The sequence below is a fragment of the Schistocerca gregaria genome, chromosome 4, assembly GCF_023897955.1.
Source record: "Schistocerca gregaria isolate iqSchGreg1 chromosome 4, iqSchGreg1.2, whole genome shotgun sequence".
NCBI lineage: Eukaryota > Metazoa > Arthropoda > Insecta > Orthoptera > Acrididae > Schistocerca > Schistocerca gregaria.
In genome coordinates, this window is record NC_064923.1 from 23,273,923 (window position 1) to 23,291,207 (window position 17,285).

The window sequence follows — 17,285 nt, forward strand, 5'->3', positions numbered from 1 at the left end:
ACCGTTTGTTTACGTGTAGTGTTGTACCTTCTGTAAGTTTTTCTCCGTCGTTGTTTCGTTCCTTGTGTTACTTTCTGTGTGTATTTCAGTGATTTAGTTTAGCGGTTTTGAACGCGTAGTTTTTGAAAATGTCGTCTCAGGTTATTCCTCGTCAGGCTACAGTTAGTTTTGCTTTCGACAAGTCCACCCGCCATGTGCAACCTAGTTCCCTTGAGATTCATGATTGGTTAGTAGATACCTTTGGCATTAATTCGGATCAGATGCACACTGCATATTTTGATACAGAACTCTATGTTTTCTTTGTTAAATTTATGGACCCCCTTCAGGTTGAAAAATTATCTCCAAATTTGGTCATCAGGTTCTCTTTCGGCATCGGGATGATTCTGTCAGTACCGTACTGCTTTCAAATGCTTCCATTACGTACACCAGTGTTCGTGTTTACAACCTTCCGCCGGAGGTGGATAATGTGTATCTTAAGCAGGGTTTACTCAAGTATGGTGATGTTAAGAGTATTCGCCTTGAACGCTGGTCCAGCCAACATCGTCTGCAGTGTTACAGTGGTATTCGTTCCGTCGAAATGCACGTGAAGCAGAATATTCCCTCGCACCTGCTGATCAGTGGATATCGTGTCCATGTAACATATAGTGGTCAGGTTGGCACCTGTTTCTTGTGTAATGAGAGTGGCCACGTGCGTACCGACTGTCCGCATAGGGTTTTTGTGTTAAAAAATTCTCTCGAACAACGTCGCAAGTTAACGGTCGCTGACCTCGTTGCCGGTGGTTCTGCTCCTGGTGTCGAACAGTCCAGTGGTAGTAGCGCCCCGCAGCAGGTTTTGCACGCCCCTGACACAGCATTTCCTCCTTTACGTGCCAAATCTGATGTTGTTCCGTCTGTTCCTCAGGTGGGTGTGCCGCTTTTGAATAACAAACGGCGTCGCGCACATGATGGAAATAGTACGGATGAGGATCTCCCCGAGATGCCCCAATCCGAGAGACCGACATCCTCCGAGCCACAGAGTAGTGTAGATGCTCCCTGTTCCCCTGAAGTAGCTGTTCCGGTAGCGGCTGCTGACGCCCCTCCGGCTTCCGACACGGCTTCTCTCGAGTCGGCTCGTCGGTCGGGCCTGTGGGCGCCGCCTTCCGAACCGACTTCGTTGTCACAACAAGTTGAGTCGCAACAACTTCCTGCTTCGCTGACCCATACCTCTGCCAGCGGAGCTGCTCCGCTTCCTTCCAACTTAGCAGCTTCGGAGCTTCCTGCTCACGTTTCGTCTCCGTGTAGTCCATGTTTGCCGGAAGCTAGTATTGGTGTAGACTAGTCCGTTTCGTCGGATGTTTCCCCCGCGACCCCGGACCCCGACTGTGGACCGGCGCGGGTGGTGTCGGATACAGAACTTGACCCTCCTACGACACCGGCGGCTCCCGCTTCCTTGCCCGTCAGCCGACGCAAGTTGCGCGTTCAGCCGAACGTCAATGCTGTTCGTAAAAAACCGAAACGTAAGGGATCCGCGGAAGGGGGTAGCAGTCCCCTTCCCTCGGATGCCTACGTCTCCCCTGCTATGGACTGTGATGTTGATGCGTCGGTGTAGGTTATTTCTTCTCTCGATTTTCTCTCCAATGTTCAAGCATACACCTTTCTTACCTTAAATGTTGACCGTATTGAGTCCGACGTTCGCATTGCCTCTTTGCGGCAGTTTCTCTACGACTCCTGTGCGGACGTAGTATTTTTGCAGGAAGTATGGTTTTCTGATCTCTCTCTACCTGGATTTCAAACTGTTTTTAATGTCGCACCGGAAAATTCAACAGGAACTGCTCTTTTCTTTCGAGAAGGTATTCCTGTTACTGACATTGAATTCCTTGACTCTGGCCGTGGGATTGGTTGTCGTCTTTTTGATCTCTGCCTAGTTGTTTTGTATGCCCCCTATGGTTCGGGTCGCACTGTGGCTCGATCGCGCTTTTATAAGGAAGAGATTATTTATCTTTTGCGCAAGAGTCCTCGGAGTCTCCTGCTCGGAGGCGATTTTAATTGTGTTTTACGCCCTGAAGACCAGTCCCCGACTTTTAATTATTGCCGAGATTTACATGACTTGGTTCGTACGATGCACCTGAATATTAAAAAAAAAAAAAAGTGGTAGAGCGCTGAACTGATAAACCAGGGGTTGTAAGTTCCATCCCCACAGGAGAAAGATGAATTCTGGAAATCAGTTGCGCGTCGTGGCCGTATAGCAAACAGTATCTGTGATGACGAACAATTAGCGACAGGCGTTTTTTTTAAGAATTACTCTCAGATGTGATTAGGGCGAATGGCGCAGATAAAGCTTTTTTTTAATTCTTTATTTAATAACAATATTATACATAAAAACCCACCACCTAAACACATTAGTGGGTCATTTTATTTACCGTACATAGTTATGTTGCAGCATTACAATTTTTGATTATTATTTGGAAAAACACTATACATGCTACAGGATAAGGTTAGTGATTGTTGGGTAAGATCTTCGGTTAGTACCAATCTACTATTCTAAGACTCTACTACCTGCAGCGATTACAATTGTGCCAGAAAGAAATATAAACCTACCAAGTTGGCCGTGCCCATCGAGCTAACCCCTGTGGGCGTGCCCCTGGCACTGGGCTGGCCTTTACAAAAGTCGCTGCAAATTCATTTTCAATTATCCAAGAAACTAACCTACAGAAAACTAAATACGAGTCATAATCGGTGTGCATGGTCAAGTCCGGTATTTTTTGCGCTCCATCCCCCTACTCCATGACGTGGCGGTTTCCGACCGTCACGGCGATCGGCCAGTCCACGCCTCGGCGGAACGGGATGGTCGCAATGAGTCAGGTCAGGATCAGTTTTCTAAGTTCTCCCTTCTATATTCCCTCAAGATCTTTGCTGATACCTCGCTGGCAAGTTCATCTAAGATCTTGAAGGTGACGGGATTCCTGATGAGATGATATGTGTCATGGTTGGGAAGTTGCTGTCTTAGACCGGTGGCTACGTCGTCAAAAATGGAACACTCGTAGATCACATGATCCGGAGTTCCGATCTCAGCCCCACAGTCACACGAGGGGGTGGGCCTTTTCCCGAACCGGCACAGATATGCCGGATACGGTCCATGACCTGTGAGGAAGTGCAGCAGTCCCTTGCTGGGTTGAAAGTGAGAGAGCTGTAATCTTTCTTTAACATTTGGAAGCAGCTGGTGTGTCCTTCTACCTGTTTCCTCCCTATCCCACAGTTCCTGCCACAATTCTTCCCCTCTCCGCTTAATTGCAAACTTGTCCCCCACCCTCACCCCAAGAATTAGGTCAGTTTTTTCAATTTCCCCTTTTTTCACCCAGTACCACGCCGCTTGCTCTCTGATTTTTATATCTAGGGGGCATATCCCCATGAGTACCAATAAAGCTCCACCAGGTGATGTTCTGTATGCCCCAATTGATCGTAACAGCATGTTCCGCTGCACCCTCCTCACAGCCAAGGCAGGCATGACCCTCGTGAGCCTGTGTGCCCAGACTCCGGATCCGTAACCCACGATGGATGCGAGTATGGTATTATGGTACAGTTTGATAAGATGCGAGGGAAGATGAAATCTTCTGTGCCCAATCATGATGAGGTTATTTAGGGCCTCAAGTGATCTTTGTGTGGCCGTTTCGATGTGTTGTGAAAAGCTCCACTTTTCGTCAATGACGACGCCCAAATACCGGGCTTCCTTCCGCCGAATAACTGGTGTTCCCGCGATTCTCACTGTCGGGTTCCTGGCCAATTGGCCTTTCAGCAGTAGATATAGTGACTTGTTGGGCGCAATCTTCATTTTAGCCCTTTGGCACCATTGTGACAGGACTGTTAATGACCTATCGATTTTGGGTTCAAGGTCCTCGCGGCTCCGGCCGCCCACCAACAGAAGGAGGTCGTCAGCGTAGGCTATCGCCTCTAGCACAGCTTCACAGCTCTCCAAGCTCTCCAGGAGATGCTCCATATTAAGGTCCCAAAAGAGTGGCCCCAGGACAGAGCCCTGTGGACACCCCTTTGTAATCTTCTTTCCAACTCTCCCGCTAGGGGACGATAGCCAGACCTCCCTTCCCATACAATAGCTCCTAAGACAGCCGTATAGCAGCCCTGGACACTCCTTCTCCCGTAAACAGGAGAAGAGCGAAGGCCACCACAGGTTGTCAAAGGCGCCACTGATGTCCACCATGATGCCAACTATGTACTTGTGTGGCGACGACCCACAAACCTCGGCCGCCAGGGCAATTGCGTCAGACGCAGATCGCCCCGCGCGAAAGCCGACCTGCCTGTCGCTCATCCCACACAGCACTCTGTGTGCTGCCAATCTGTCAGCCAGCAACCTCTCTAACAATTTACCTAACAGGTCCAACAGACATATTGGCCTGTAGGACTTCACTGCTGTAGGATCCTTGTCATGTCCTTTCTTAATGATCACTACATTTGCTTGTTTCCAGATGGACGGAAACGTTCCAAGACGCAGTGCCTCATTGTAAATTCTTGTCAGAGGGGCTACCAGTTGAGGTGCAAGCTATTGCACCACCTCTGCTATAATGCCGTCTGGTCCTGGGGCTTTTCCTTTCTTTAACGCCTTTATTTGAGCTGCTACTTCATCTTCTGAGAATGGGTAGACCATCCCATTGTTTTGATAGTCTTCCTCCACTGCTTGCCTAATAAGGCGTTGTTCTTCTGTGTCTTCCTCCTCCCTGTCGTCCGGGAGCAAGGACCGGAGTAGAACCTCAGCGGTTTCCCGCCAAGATCCCGTCATCCGATTCCCATCCCTGACTGTGGAGAGCACCATTGGCGATCGTATTTTTTCGCGCACAATCTTGTAAGGGATGCCCCAGGGATCTATAGCCAGTTGGCTTTGAACATATTTTTCCCAGCTTTGGAGCCTGACTGCTCTCAGTTCCTTCTGGAATTGCTCTTTTGCATCCCTATAGATTTGCAGCCATCGCTGTTTTTCTTCCCAGACGACTCTTCGCTGGTAATACCTCCTCGCCCTCCTGACAGACTGGCGCATCTGTCCAAGTTCAGCAGACCATGGTGACGGAGAAGCCGCCACGGCCCTTCTCCTGGTGGGTACAGCAGCCTTTACCGCCCTTGTAAGTGCGTCCACCAGCTCTTCGGCGTGTTTGTTGACATCCTCATCTCCTTCTGGCCATGTCGGTAAGTCCAACTCTCCTGCAAGGCGCTCCCAGTTTGTTTTGTTGTAGTTTAATTGCACCTCCCACCCTATGTCCCAGTGGCACTCTTCATTCGTGATCATGAAGGTGATTAGATTATGATCACTGGTAGTGATCCTATCTTTGACCATCCAGCCCTGTATATTTGCAGCTATATTTGCTGTCATCAGTGTGACATCTATGTTAGTTCCATCGCCTCCACCACCAGAGTAGGTAGGAGGGTTGCCAGGTCTGTTTGCAACTACGAGTTGTAGCGACATGATGGTCTCTTCTAATTTCCCACCTCTCTCATCTCGAGTGTCACTGTGCCACAGGGGGGATTTGGCGTTAACGTCGGCTACCACCACAACTTTTCGGCCTCTCAATATTGTAGAGACTTGCGAGAGCTGATCAAGATATACTTCAATCTCGGTGCCATACTGGAAGTACATGTTCACCAGATATATGACACCAATTGGTGATTGAAGCTCTACAACATTGCAATGGTCGTCTGAGAGATGTGAGAGAACTGTGATCCGTAATGACTTATTGATCACCACGATGGTGGCCTTTGGATCCTCTCCAAAGCTTACCACCTGCCAGGTTGTGGCAGAAAAAGCTATATTCCCTGCAAGAGAGTATGGTTCCTGTAGACAGAGCACATCAAGGCTCGTCTCCTCCACCACCTTCCGAAGTTCCTGCATGACCAATCTGCTATTGTGAGCATTTAACTGTCCAATATGTATTTTCCTAGTCACGGAAAATAGGTGTGAACATATGATTCTGGAAAGGTCTTCCTCCAGTCATATGCGATCCTTCCATTTGATAGGACTGATTGATTGTAGATTTCATTGAGATCAAATGTCTCGTTTCGTCGTTCAAAAACCCATTTTGACTAGGTCACGCAGGGCGCCAAAGTCGGTAGGGAGATTCATAGTCTTTAACTGCACTCTATCAACAGCCTCCATGGCCGAGAAGGTGACTTTCCTTCCATATTGGTGTCCCACTCGCACAAGGTGTCTTAGTGCTGTGGTCAGGACAGCCGGCTCCTCCAGGCGGGACAATTGCAATGAGAACTCCAAGTTAGGATAAATCCTGACTGGATCAATCACCTGTTTGACCGGTGATTGTCCTAAGTCCGTTTTGGTGCTGCTAATTGAATTGTCCTGCACTGGCGGGTCTGGTTTAGAGACACCTTTCATGAAGATTGGTCGGCCCACTACAGGATGCTTACCGTAAGGTGCCTGGTTTTCTGGCGATCGATTTCCCCGGCAAGACCGAGAGGGAGCAGTCTCATGTTCCTGTGAGTCCGTCTGGACACACGCATCTATCATTTTCTTTTTTCCGATCTTGCCCTCTGCCATTTGTGCTAAGAACTGCTTGAACATGGCAGCCCTTGCCGCATCCCTTCGCTTCTTGCACGGGGATTTATGTTTAGGCATCCTGGGTGCCGATATGGACTCAGCCATAATCGGTCCTTGAGATCAGGCGCTGCAATTTCGACCAGTTGCATTACACGTCTTTTTCCCCCTTCTTGTGCAGGGAATGCAGATTGCTGTTTTGGAGCAACTTTTCTTGACATGATCTTCAGCTCCACACCTGGAGCAAGCCGGCTTCCGTTCACAGTACTTATGAATGTGATCGAGATCTCCGCAATTATGACAGCGAGGTACCACCAAAAAGTCTCGCACGTTTATTGCATAAAAGCCAACATAGATCTTACCCAAGGTAGTGAGCTTTTTCCACATGTTCCCAGTTACTTCAGCCACATGGTGAACAACGTCTCTCTCTCTTGGCCCCGTTCTGAACTTTAGTTTGAATTCGTTTTTGAATTCCTCTGCATTGATTTCGTCAAAATTTTGCTTCCTTATAGTTTCACATAGGTCATTATTTTCAAATGTCACAGGAACATCATACATTATAACCAATGGGTTTTTCTTTTTCGGTGGTTCACACTTTACTGCTTTGCACAACTTTTGATTATTCAGTATTTTGTTCCTGTCCTCTTCTGTCGCCACATCAACTATAACAACATTTTTTGTGGCCTTAACTTTGTTTACTTTGATTTTGTCTTTTATAGGATTTACCATAGTCGTAAAGATCTCTTGAACCTTTTTGGTGTCTTGACCAGGCAAGGGTCTTAAAAAGACAGCCGTGTCCGGTCTTTGTGACACTTTGGCAATCGTTTCCTTCGTCGTTTTTGGTGCGGTCTGGGCCGCCACACCAGCCCATGACTTAGTTGGCTGTTTTCGCAGCCTTTCATTCTCCTTTTGTAATTCCTCAACTCGCCCCTCAAGCTTCGCGTGAGCGATAGCCCATGAGGCGAGTTCATTCTTGATTGTCATTATTGCAGCGTGGCTTATTTTGCCATTTTTAATACTAGATTCCAGGAACTGCGTAATCCTTAAGTGCCTTTCAGTAATTCCTTCCTCTGCCTGCCCCGGGCCCCCTTGTGGGGAGGGAACAGAAAGCATCGAAGCTCGCGAGAGCGCACACGAATCGCTTGTCTCTTCATCAGCCATATTTGTAGACAAGCGAAAAATAGTTTGGGAGCCCGTCTCTTGCCCCGGACCGGCTCCTCTGGCATGGGGTGGGACTTCTTGCAGCTCGCCCACCGACCTCGCCCCAAGGTCAAGGGTCCTCTCGAACTGCCGGGTTCAGCGCGCCGTTGCCAGCGCACTGGTCCCCGTCGACGGCTCCGTCATCGGCGATTTCACGCGACGCTCCTCGGCAACTGCACCCCGCACTCCGGAGAGGCGGATGCACCTCTCGCCCTTCGCCGCCTACTAGCCCGAGTTTCCACCTTTCGGCCAAGGACCCACTCCTACTCAGGTGGCGGGTAGGTCCCCCAGACGTTCGGCAGTCTGGACCCAGTTAACCTGGCCCAGGCGATGTCACCACCTCCTGGGTTTGGCGGAACACGCCCCGGTTATCCAGGGGCGCGGCGAAGCGCCCCTGCCGACTCGCGCCGCGATCCCACGCCAACGAACGAAGTCGCCGGCATGCAGAGCACCTGCTGGTCTGGGGCCTGCGAACAAAAGGGACTGATGTTCGTTCCTCGACACAGCTCCCCCTGTGCCACGCACCCTTCGCTTTCGCATTGGGTTGGGTCGCAGCACTTCCTTTTGTCGCAAGGCACACCCGGGCAAGCCCGAGAATGCCAAGCTTAACGTCTGGCACCACTTGAAGGCGGAAAGAGCCACTTGAGAAGGAGAGGCTATATATGACGCATCACTTCCCCTGTGGGCACGTCCGATTGGAAGCGACACGCCCCAGTGCGAACGTCTGTGCCTTACGGCGCGCAGGCGCGGACTGGCCCACGCCAAAACGCACCGCGAGACACAGGTCCCACGCCAGATAAAGCATTTGCCAAAGCGGTACAGCATAAGGTGGGACGAGGCAGTCTGAATTACATTTTATAGATGTATGTCTCACATATCTCAGAGCCTCTCGCGGTCGTCGTTGTCGGCGTCGTCGTCGCCGCTGCTTCTGCAGAAGTAGCAAATGGCCATCGTAGCAAATGCGGCGAGGGACGCCCTGCCTTCGATTCCGAATGCACAAAGTGTGTGGTCTTGTTTTGTAGTCTATATTTGGTCGGTCTCGTAAGAGGTTGAATGTAACGAATGGGTGGGAAAGAGCAAGGGGCAGCGGCTGTGTAGAACGAAAACACAAATCCTCAGGGGTGTGATCGTTTCAAGATGAGTCGTATACATGTAAACGTGGCCTAATTGATAAGGCGTCCGACTTCGGAACTGAAGGTAACAGGTTCGAATGCTGTCACGCTCGTGTTTTTCCAGTTCTGAAAAAGAGACATACCGTTTTAATGTAGCAATTGAGCAGTACGAAACCGTCTGAATGTTGTTGTTGACCATTTTTTGCTTGGAGATGCTCTTGAGCTTGAAACACACACAACAAGACCGGTGTTAACTAGCGAAATGGTCGGCAGAGTGCCGACACCGCGAGTTTTGACTGGCACTTGCACATCTAAAACAACGTCGGAAAGTAACTCGTTCGGCTTTAGAGTCACATAAAGTATGTGTGTTAATTTTGACGCCACTAGCTCTGCATGTTGTCATGCAATTTCTTTACCTCTCAGAAATGATTATGACGTAAAAGTGAAGTATGTGACGAGTGTGACGTTAGGAAAACATTAGGCAGCATGGAGAGATTCTGTATGGGACCACCCAACCCAAACGAGTACTGTGTGACGTGCTACCCGGCAGGTATTCAACGAGGTAGCCGGCTAGCTCAGTCGGTAGAGCGTCAGACTCCTAATCCCAGGGTCGTGGTTTCGAGCCACACGCTGCGCGGAACGGAATTTTGTTCCGCTGCAGATGTAAATTACAGTTTTGCTGATTAACGAGATTTAATGGAAATAGCAACTTTGAACTTTGCCTACGTCTCTGTCAGTCGCAAGGAAACTGTATTTGAAGGTGAAGGTGATTTTGTAGACATGTGTGAAAGACATGTTCTGAAATGCAAGTGTTGTTGTTTGGAGAGCACATCGGTTACGTGTCAGATGTGTAGCCAAGCAGTAATGGGTCGCCATAGCTGCAAATATTAGCCGGTAATATGAAGTGTTGTCAGCTGAAGTCTGATGATGCAGACGACCATAAGGACGAAGTACCCAAGAGTACCGCTAGGCAGCGCCTCTTTTGCTCAGTGGTAGACCGCTTGTCTGATAAACCAGGGGTTGTAAGTTCCATTCTCACAGGAGAAAGATGAATTTTGGAAATCAGTTGCGCGTCGTGGCCGTATAGCAAACAGTATCTGTGATGACGAACAATTAGCGACAGGCGTTTTTTTAAGAATTACTCTCAGATGTGATTAAGGCGAATGGCGCAGATAAAGCATTTGCCAAAGCGGTACAGCATAAGGTGGGGGGAGGCAGTCTGAATTACATTTTATAGATGTATGTCTCACATATCTCAGAGCCTCTCGCGGTCGTCGTCGTCGTCGTCGTCGTCGTCGCCGTCGCCGTCGCCGCCGCCGCCGTCGCCGCCGCTTCTGCAGAAGTAGCAAATGGCCATCGTAGCAAATGCGGCGAGGGACGCCCTGCCTTCGATTCCGAATGCACAAAGTGTGTGCTCTTGTTTTTTAGTCTATATTTGGTCGGTCTCGTAAGAGGTTGAATGTAACGAATGGGTGGGAAAGAGCAAGGGGCAGCGGCTGTGTAGAACGAAAACACAAATCCTCAGGGGTGTGAGCGTTTCGAGATGAGTCGTATACATGTAAATGTTGGTCGTCAGTGACCGTGTGGCCTAATGGATAAGTCGGCCTTTGGCTGTGGGCGGTGCGGTACGTCCCGGCCGCTCCGTGTCGCGTTTCCGGGTGTGTTGTTGTTTACCGCGCCGGCGCGCTAGTGTTACGTATTGCCTTCACGTTCCTGACATACGATGGCTCTTTCGTATCGGAAAGCCACGATCAAGCTGCAGTTCGACACTACGTACTCTAGACCCAAGGCCCACGAAGTAGAGCGTTTTTTACGCGATGTGGTACATGTTGATCCTAACGAGCAGATCGGTATCCACTTATCTATTGTCTCCAGCGTCGTATATCTTAAGTTCACTGACGACGAAGCATGTGACAAACTTCTCAGACGCTCGACGGCAGGTTATCGGTTCTGCCACTCAGACGGAAACGTGGGTGTGGTGACGCTTGAACGTGCTGGATTGGGAATCCAAAATGTGCGCGTGTTTGAGCTCCCTTTTGAAGTTCCAGCGAATTTTGTCACCCTTGCTCTTCGACCCTACGGAACAGTTCTCGGCCACACCGCCGAAAAATGGAAGACCTTCGACACCTACCCTGTCCTTAACGGGGTGCGACAAGTCCGCATTGACCTGCATCGCCATATTCCTTCGTATCTCACGATCGCTGGTTGCAGGGCAATAATTATTTACGACGGTCAGCCGAGAACCTGCTCCGGTTGTGGCCAGACGGGACACATGCGTACCGAATGCCTGCAACGCCGTCTCGTGCAGACACCCTCGACCGACCAGATTCGTCCGTCGACACCGACCTCTCTGCCGATTACGTATGTTGTGGCGGCGAGACGGGAGACGCCAGCTGTATATGACGACCCCACTGTATTGGGGCGAGCTTTGGAGGACCCTGCAGTAGCTTCCACGGAGCCCCAAGCGTCCTTCCGTGCTGATGCTACTGATGTCCTTTCGTCGGACCCCGGCGCACCGTCACAACGGCTCGCCGACGGTGCGATGGAAGTTGAAGCACAGGATGCAGCGTCCTCCCCTTGCCCTACGTCGGAAACAGAGGCGCGGCAGCGTAAGCAGAAATCACCCAAGAGTCATAAGAAGCGGCGCAAGACAACCGACGACGTAGAACAGCCCGAGGCGACACCGCTGGATGACGAGGTGCCTCAACCGCTCCACCGCGCCGACACAGGCGACCCTACCGTCTCACACGGTTCGACGTCTTCTCCCACTACCGCTGGGTCTGGACCACATGGGGATGCGGGAGATCACACCGGGGTTGCACCCTTGCCTCCGTCTGCCTCTCGAGATCCAGTGGTGTCAACGTCCCTGGGCGACTGGGCGCAGGAGATGGAGTTGCAGGATGCGTTTCAGGACCAAGCCGATGCACCGATGCCGATGGCAGCGTCTACGCGGCCGGCGACAGACGCCTATCGCGGCATGAGCACCTCTCGTCGCTGCCTAGCACTTCGCAAGACCGGCGCTCCACGTCATGACTACTGCCCTCCTGTCATACCATGGTCACCTCCCGAGACTTGATGGACCACGCATACCGCCTCGCCACGATCAACGTCAATGGCGTTACATCTGATGTCAAGACCCGTATGCTGAAGGATACGTTACGCGCTGCGGATATGGACGTTGTTTTCCTTCAAGAAGTCCGATTAGGACTCTGTCTCGATGCCTACGGATATGACGCCTGCACTATGCCTTCAGATGTGGGCGGCGGAGGCACGGCGATTCTACTGCGGGAAGGGATAATGGCCACTGATGTCTCCTATTTACCGTCGGCCCGGGGGGTCGCACTCACGATTGGTACAGTACGTCTGGTGAACTTATAAGCTCCTTCAGGCACCGGCAAAAGGAGAGAACGGCGCACCTTTTTTGCCGAAGATATAGCCCCGCTCTTCCAGGGCAATACCGACCACTTGGTAGTAGGCGGCGATTTTAATTGTGTGCTCCGCCCATCCGAGCAGGAGCCACACTATACCACCTGCCCGGCACTCCAGGCACTTGTACAGGACTTGGCCTTGTTGGACACCTGGATCATCCAACACGGCGACCGTCGAGCACACACCTACTTTACTAGTCACTCCACGAGCCGTTTGGATCGAGTCTACGTCACCTGCGGCCTACGATCGGCCGTTGTCAACGCTGAGATGTGGCCGGCAGCGTTCACGGATCACCTCGCATATGTGTGTACTCTCACCCTTCCCCGCCAGCGCGTCCGCCGAAGTAGGGGTCCGTGGCGCCTCAATGTGGCCCTTCTTAATGAGATAAATTGCAGACGCGCAGTAGAGTCCACATGGAGCAATTGCCACCGGCGTTTACCCGCCTACCGTTCTGTACTTCAATGGTGGTTACGGTGTGCAAAACCCGCACTGTGCCGAACATTAGTCAGCTATGGACGCGACCGAGCGCGCTGGTATACTGCGACTACTGATTTTTACTATACTGCGCTCCGCGAACTGGCTGTACAACCGCCGTCGCCAGAGCGACAATCAGCAGTGCAACGCGTCAAGGCACAATTGCTTCGTATCAACGCCGTACGTCTTGCGGGTGTGCGGGTGCGAGCGAGGACGACTGATGATGTTCGTGGTGAACGACCTTCCCTCCACCATATCATTCAAGAACGCCGAAGACGCAAGAGGCAGCTCATTACCGAGGCTGAGACGGAGGATGGGCGACGCGTTGACGCACAAATGGATATCGTCCGAGCGTTCACACAGTCATATAAACTTCTTTACGAGAGGGAGTCCCACATGAATGTAGGGGTCAGGGAAGTACTATCTGACCTACCAGTCTCTCGGAACCTACAAGATGATGCTACGCTCTTGTCGGCGGTGACTTTGGAAGAACTGCGAGAGGCTCTGTTGCGTGGCTCTCCCAACAAAACGCCTGGCCCTGACGGCCTCCCTCTTGAATTTTACAAGCGGTTCTTTGATCTCATGGGCCCAACGTGGGTCAGGATGTACAGTGAACTCCTAGACGCCGATTTTCAGGTACCATCTGACTTTACTGAGGGTCTCTTGATCCCTGTGCCCAAACCCGGCGGAGGCCGTCGCCCTCTTGATTTTCGCCCGTTGACAATGCTAAACACTGACTATAAGCTGTTGACACGCATGCTCCATGAGAGGCTCAAACCTACGGTAATGGCGGCCATTCACACTGATCAAACCTGCCTCGGGGGCGACACTAATGTGTTTACGACTTTAAGCACCTATAGAGACTTGGTGGCGCTCATGCCAAGTTGCCGCCTCCAAGGCACTCTTGTTGCGCTAGACTTCGACCATGCTTTCGACCGCGTTAACCATGGTTTCCTGCGTGCTGTTATGGAACACATCGGTGTCCCGAGTCTGACGACGTCTGTTGTGCTTCGATTGATCCATGGGGCTGTCACGAGGATTATGGTCAACGGCTGTCGGTCCACCCCCGTCCGTGTCAACAGATCCGTCCGGCAGGGTTGTCCTCTTTCTGCCATGCTCTTCGCTGTTGCCCTCGAACCAGCTCTTCACGGACTACGGCGACGCTTAGAAGGACTTACCCTTCGTTCCGTAACCTTTCGATGTGGTGCATACGCCGACGATGTGATGTTCTTAGCACGGTCTGGTGACGAAATACACACGGCGTTTTCCGGGCTCCACCAGTATGGGGCGGTGGCAGGCAGTGTGCTCAACCTTCGGAAATCACGCTACATGGAGGTAGGACGAGGAATGCCTGCAGGTCTGGCCGTACCTCTGACAAAGGTCCTGATGCTCAAGTGTTTAGGGATATCACTCCATCGACAAATACAACGCACGGCGGCCTTTACGTATCGTATGGTCTTATGACGACTCCGTTTAGAGGCTCGTCTCAATAAATTCAGATCATTGAACATTTTGCAACACGCACAATACGTCAATGTGTACATGGCTTCTCAGCTTAACCATTACGCCCATGTACTGCCGATAACGGACACGATGGCTTCCAGGATACAGGCAGTGTTTGGACACGTGGTGAACGATGGTGCTGTTTTCAAGATCCGTTTTGTTACGCTTACTTTACCCTTCGACAAAGGCGGTGTTGGACTCACTCACGTCAAGCACAGAGCGCTGGCACTGTATCTCCGTTCCATGAGGCGACTCTGGCTTTCACCAACAGCCAGTCTCCCCGGCCTACTGATTGAAGAAGTGGCCCCACGTACGCTGTACCCACCGGTACCAGTTGGACATTTATCGCCCTCGCTGTCACATATTAGAACGTTTTTCGTAGAGCATAGCTATGTGTTGCGGGTTATATCGGAGACACAGAATCCGACAGCGAAGACTTCTTATAGTGCTCTCCAGCACTGGACTCCGGATAACGACATTGTACGGCGCCACCCTACGGTCGACTGGCCACGGGTATGGCGAGCCATCCACGCGCCGTTCCTGTCTACTTTCGTGCGGTCGACGTGGTATGTGGTCGTTAACGAGAAACTTCCAACCCGACAACGGCTGCATGCCATTCACCTAATTGACGACCCTGTGTGCCCCCGTTGCACGACGTTAGACACGGACGAACATAGACTGAACTGTGGCCCCGCGCGTGAGTGCTGGAAACTGATCCGCCAGATCCTGGCTTTCCTGCTCCGCCGCCCCTACGTTTCGATTTTACCCCAAGAACTCTTTCATCCCGACGCTGTCTATTTCCCTATGACCCGGATGAATGCGGTTAATTGGGTACGAGGAATGGCGATACACTACATATACCGCGATGGAGACAAAGACGTCCTCGATTTATGGTACTATATGATCGACGAGTTTCTGGTCTTAACGAACAGACAGGATTACCGGAACCTTTTTGCGAACTATTTGGGTTCGTCATTCATGGACCCACCACCCAGCTGGGGTGTGCCGGGTGTGAGAAAACATTAACTTGTAGATGTGATCTTTTGGGGTGTGCCGGGTGTGAGAAAACATTAACTTGTAGATGTGATCTTTCCACGATTCCCCTATGGTAACAGAAACAGTCTCTGACTGTGTGCAGCGGCCCTGGGCGCTCCAACGATTGGTGGCTGGTGATGTCCAATGTAATGATGACCGCCCATTCCTGGCCGCCCGCCTAGCAATGTGACCGCGGCGAGCAAGATGGCCCTTTTTAGTTCACTTTATTGGCAATTGGCAACTTTTTGCGCATGGCTGCCTTGTTTTTTTATGCATTCCCAAAAAAAAACAAAAAAAAAGTAGCGTCAACTCGAAAGATTTGCACCAGGCGAACGGTCTACCCGACGGAAGGCCCTAGTCACACGACATTTTATTTCATTTCTTGACAACAATAAAAATTTTGTTAAGTTTTATGTTGATATTTTTTGGGATGGATTATAATCAGTAATACAACATTGCTGGCAAAAGTTAATTATATTCTGAATGACATGATTTAAAAAAAACAAAAAACAAAAAATAACAAAAAAAGGGGGGTAAAAAAATGGATAAGGCGTCGGACTTCGGATCTGAAGATTACAGGTTCGAATGCTGTCACGCTCGTCTTTTTCCAGTTCTGAAAAAGAAACATACCGTTTTAATGTAGCAATTGAGCAGTACGAAACCGTCTGAATGTTGCTGTTGACAATTTTTTGATTGGAGATGCTCTTGAGCTTGAAACACACACAACAAGACCGGTGTTAACTAGCGAAATGGTCGGCAGAGTGCCGACACCGCGAGTTCTGACTGGCACTTGCAGAGCTAGTGGCGTCAAAATTAACACACATACCTTATGTGAATCAAAAGCCGAACGAGTTACTTTCCGACGTTGTTTTAGATGTGCAAGTGCCAGTCAAAACTCGCGGTGTCGGCACTCTGCCGACCATTTCGCTAGTTCACACCGGTCTTGTTGTATGTGTTTCAAGCTCAAGAGCATCTCCAAGCAAAAAATGGTCAACAGCAACATTCAGACGGTTTCGTACTGCTCAATTGCTACATTAAAACGGTATGTTTCTTTTTCAGAACTGGAAAAACACGAGCGTGACAGCATTCGAACCTGTAATCTTCTGATCCGAAGTCCGACGCCTTATCCATTAGGCCACACGGTCACTGACGACCAACATTTACATGTATACGACTCATCTCGAAACGCTCACACCCCTGAGGATATGTGTTTTCGTTCTACACAGCCGATGCCCCTTGCTCGTTCCCACCCATTCGTTACATTCAACCTCTTACGAGACCGACCAAATATAGACTAAAAAACAAGACCACACACCTTGTGCATTCGAAACCGAAGGCAGGGCGTCCTTCGCCGCATTTGCTACGATGGCCATTTGCTACTTCTGCAGAAGCGGCGGCGACGACGACGACGACGACGACGACGACGACGACGACGACGACGACCGCGAGACGCTCTGAGATATGTGAGACATACATCTATAAAGTGTAATTCAGACTGCCTCGAACCACCTTATGCAGTACCGCTTTGGCAAATGCTTTATCGGCGCCATTCGCCTTAATCACATCTGAGAGTAATTCTTAAAAAAACGCCTGTCGCTAATTGTTCGTCATCACAGATACTGTTTGCTATACGGCCACGACGCGCAACTGATTTCCAAAATTCATCTTCCTCCTGTGAGGATGGAACTTACAACCCCTGGTTTATCAGACCAGCGCTCTACCACTGAGCTAAGGAGGCGCGGCCTAGCGGTACTTTTGGGTACTTCGTCCTTACGGTCGTCTGCATCATCAGACTTCAGCTGACAACACTTCATATTACCGGCTAGTATTTGCAGCTATGGCGACCCATTACTGCTTGGCTACCCATCTGACACGTAACCGATGTGCTCTCCAAACAACAACACTTACATTTCAGAACATGTCTTTCACACATGTCTACAAAATCACCTTCACCTTCAAATACAGTTTCCTTGCGACTGACAGAGACGTAGGCAAAGTTTAAAGTT

General features: G+C 50.5%; 1 non-coding gene across 1 annotated transcript; it reads right to left on the minus strand.

The window, feature by feature from the left end:
• Positions 1-16,945: 16,945 nt before the first annotated feature.
• Positions 16,946-17,017, minus strand: Trnai-gau (transfer RNA isoleucine (anticodon GAU)). The gene has a single exon. It is a non-coding gene; the product is annotated as a tRNA-Ile (tRNA).
• Positions 17,018-17,285: the final 268 nt, after the last annotated feature.